Source organism: Cynocephalus volans, chromosome 15 (assembly GCF_027409185.1).
Source record: "Cynocephalus volans isolate mCynVol1 chromosome 15, mCynVol1.pri, whole genome shotgun sequence".
Taxonomy (NCBI): domain Eukaryota; kingdom Metazoa; phylum Chordata; class Mammalia; order Dermoptera; family Cynocephalidae; genus Cynocephalus; species Cynocephalus volans.
In genome coordinates, this window is record NC_084474.1 from 33,764,400 (window position 1) to 33,768,570 (window position 4,171).

Genomic DNA, 4,171 nt, shown 5'->3' on the forward strand with positions numbered 1-4,171 from the left:
GATTGATGGTATTCACATATATAAATGCATGTGTGTGAAATCTCTCTTTCTTTCTTTGTCTCTGTCTCTCATCTGTCTATCCATCCGTCTACTGTCTACCTACCTATCAACTTCCTATGTCACACGTTCTTTATTAATGCTGCTGATAAATTATTACACCCATTATTTTTACCATTTTTCCACTCCCTAGCCCATCATCCATTTGACTTAGTAACAAATAATTAACATAGTGGTGTAAAATAAAGATCTAAAGGGAGAAAGAGTTGATGTTGTAGTCCTGGAAATTGAAAACAACATAATCAGAATTTGAATAATAGAGGGAAATGGATGTTAGTTTTATATATATACTCATAAATCCCATTCAGTGTGAAGCAAATTGGAAAAAATGTGGTACTTTTAATGGCTTAACCAGCTGTGAATTGAAGGACATGCAATACACATGGAATTTATTTTTAATATTTTTTCAGCATATGCAAGGACTTAGTTCCCCATCATCACTCATGGCAGTTGTTCAGCTAATTTTTGGCAGGTTGTAGAAACAATGTCTACATAGTCACCAAGTGGCTCATTTCATTTATATAATGAGCACCATTTAGCATTCAAAAATAAAAACACATATCAAATCTATTGCAAAAATACAAGGAGTGCACGATGAAGTGGGAAGCCACTAAATTACTATACACCAGATTTTTCATTTTATTGCCCATGTGAACTAAATTGAACAATTCCAGATGTTTAAGACTTCTGATAGATATGAGATAATCTTCCTCTCTATTATTAACCCTGGTCAAATAGATTCTCATTTTCTAGCACTACTACTTGCCATTTTAGAAAAAGCAAAAGGCTGGTTAACTGTAGCTCTCAAGGCCACCAAAAGTCTCACGTTCTGGCCCACTAACTTTTTTTCTCTACCTGTACTTTTCAACAATTGTTAGTATAAAGGCCCTTGTTCAACATGGCAGAAAACAATGTCTCAATTATAAAAGAGAAAATTTTTTTTAGGCATGAATGATTCTAGCATTTGACTCACTTCTCTGCCACTTTTATGTATATATCAAGAAACTTTTATTTTATTTTATTTTTTTATCGGTTGTTTATTTACTTGTCAGTTTTGGGGAGAGGGGATATCAATGTAACTGGACTCTAGTGACCTCAGTTAAAAACATCATTTCTTTAAATGGATTTGGATAGTTGAGCTTCAAACAAAAGCACTCTTTTTCTAACCTGAATACTTTTTAAGCTGCAATTATGGAACTTATTTGGTTTTCTGATTTCCTTGTCATAACTTTTTAGGGTTTGCTTTAATGACTAAACAGGGACAAGAAAAAATCATTCTTAGTATTAATTTTTTAAACACATGTACCCAAAGTATCACTTATTGGCCACTGAAAAATAAAAACTTCATTTTCTGGTGATACTGACTTAGGTACTGTATGTTCCTCAAGAAAAAAGAAAACAAGGGTGTGTGGGGTGGGTTTCTAGTTGTGCGACCAGCAGGCAGTGATGGTGGCCTGCAAGTGTCAGTGAAGGTGGAGGACCCAGTGGGGCCAGCCCTGGGGCTCTGGTCACCTGAGACAGCATCCGGTTTAGACCAGGAGAACCCAGCCCTTGAACGTGGAGGAGGGTGAACTGGAGATCATGACGGTGGGGTGCGTGCTGAAGGAACTGATCCTAGACTCTAGCAGAAGATAGGAAAACAAGGCTGGCAGCTTAGTCACTAGAATTCATGTCACCTCTAAGAAAGCAATTGAAGAGAAAGAACAGTGAGCCAAGTGCTTCCATTTTTGGTCAGAAGTAAATCTTGCCCAGAGAAATAGAGCCTTAGAGGGAGACACCAAGAAGAAAGTAATCCCCAAACTGAGACTGGAGACAACTTACCTCTGTGCAGTAGATGCGATCAGTACCCAGGGAATCTTTCCCTACTTTAAAGAAGGGCTCACATTGAATGGGCATGTGATACCTCCTGGGATGCGGTTCGGCTGGATAAAATGACAGCCACCTGAGCCCTTCTTTACAGGAGCTCTTGGCCGGCCCAGGGTAAGATAAGAAGCAATGGGGACAAGTCATCTGAGAAAAGTAAAAAAGACAAGAAGGAAGGCAGCTCAGATATCGATGAGTCTGAAGGCGAAGTTGGAAATGAGAACTCAAGTGATGTGGAGTTGGACACCTTGTTGAGGTACCAGGGGGATCTCTGCTGGGAGACTGCCTTCGTCCAGCCAGCAGACTTAAGGCAAGTAGGTTGTTCACGAGATTTGCTACAAAAGATGACAAAAAGGAATTTGGAACCTTGAGAAGTGAGTATTACGTGAAATATGGGATGCCGAATGATGAAGGAATGAAAGGAATTCTTAGCAATTTTTGGAAGCGAAGATGCCATTCTTGTTATATTCAGCGGAATGTGATCAAGAAGAGAGTCCTGACTGGGGATGACTGAGCTTAGGCGGCACAAACACCGACATTCCCGACTAGTGAAGGTTCCTGAGGAACACACTGAGGAGGAGGATGGAGGGTAGGGAAGGAGGGAGAGCGGGAAGGAGAAAAAGAAGGAAAGAGGACGACCAGGACACGGACGCAGGCGACAGGGTGGTGGTAGAGCGGCGAGAGGAGCTGCAGTTCCCACGCGGTCCCGGGAGCAGAGCGCGTGGAGCGCGTGCGGTGCCAGCGGCCCGGGCTCGGAGGAGATGGCTGTGATGTGGGACCGAAAACGATTTCCACCCCTTCACCACAGAAAAGTATGACAGTGACCATGTATGCCGATGAAGTGGATTCTCAGTTGAGACATACTGGAAACTCCACGACAGCCGATAGTACATCCACGAGCAATATCAAAAACCAAACTGGTAAGAAGTCACCGCCTGGGAAATGCGCAGATGTGTGACATTTGTTAGATGAAAAGCGTCAGCTCTCACGTCCGCGGCCACCAGTCAGCAGTACTAAATCATATCCCCGCCAGCGATTAGGAAAAAAGACCATGTTCTCCAGAAAAGCCTTTTAATGGTAACCCGGCCGTTCGGAGAGAGCCCTCTTCTGAGGTACATAGCAGACGGGCTGTTCCCACGCAAGCTAGTAAAGCCCTGTGCTCTGGCGCTCAGGGGAGGCCATCAGGAAGTTTATGGACCCGCTTAGGATCTGCACCCCAAACCAAAGAAAAGAATACGACGTGCACAGGGCGCCCGGCACTGAGAAAGACGACTCCGAGCTGCAAAGGGCGTGGGGAGCTCTGAGTAAGGAGAAGGAGCAGTCTTGCCAAAAGAAGAGCCGATTGCGTAACTTTCCATCTTTCCAAATTGAAGTTTGTCGAGAAAGCAGCTCTGGTTCAGAGGCAGGGTCGTGATGCACCTGGCACCTACCGCAGGTGCTGTGAAGTCTGACTTTGTGGCGCAGGGAGAGTGTGGGGCGCACAGCAGGCACCTGCCCTGCAGGAGAGCGCGCAGGGCCCTTCTGACCACACGCTCACTCTGGGCTCTGGCTCCTTCAGCAACACACGTCACGGATGTTGAAGGGCATCTCTCTACATTGTGGGGCAGAGTTATAGCTCTGGGCCCTCGATTCTTTTCTCATCACAAGCTTTACCCTTTGAGAAAAAGGCAGCCCTCCAGATTTTGTAGAAGTCTTTCTTCATAGTTTTAACATTGTGTTTTTTAAAAGAAATGTTTTACACAGTTCATCGAAAGAGCAGAGAGCTGAACTTCTCACTTTTACTTTGTCACTGACAACAGTTACCAGCTCCCTTTTCCCAGGAAAAGTCAGTTCCCAGGAGCTTATTGGACAGCTTTTGAAGGGGAAGGTGAGGAAGCTGCCAGCTCACCCTACCAGGACCCTCCTGTGAGGGCCGAATCTCACGACCTGACCTCAGAGGTGCACCTGCGTCGCCCAGGTAGACAAGACGCACAGCATTGATCACGCTTCAGCTACTCCCTTGCAGATTAGATAGGGGTCTCTTATTAGATATCAGCTTGATGTGAAGATCAAGTTCAATGCTCTGGGGTTTTTAGGAACAAAAAATGTATTTCTGGATTTGGGGTTGTTTTTTGTGCTAAAGGCCATGGGTTAATGTTGAACAGTTTTTAAGTGTGTATTAGTGTATTGAATCATTAAATCTGTATTCAATTATTAAAAATAATAATGATTTACAAGTTTAAATTTTTAGTTTTTGCATGTGGAAATTCTT

General features: G+C 43.6%; 1 pseudogene; it reads left to right on the top strand.

The window, feature by feature from the left end:
* The first annotated feature begins 1,433 nt into the window (after positions 1-1,433).
* Positions 1,434-3,334, top strand: LOC134363655 (nuclear cap-binding protein subunit 3-like; annotated as a pseudogene).
* Positions 3,335-4,171: the final 837 nt, after the last annotated feature.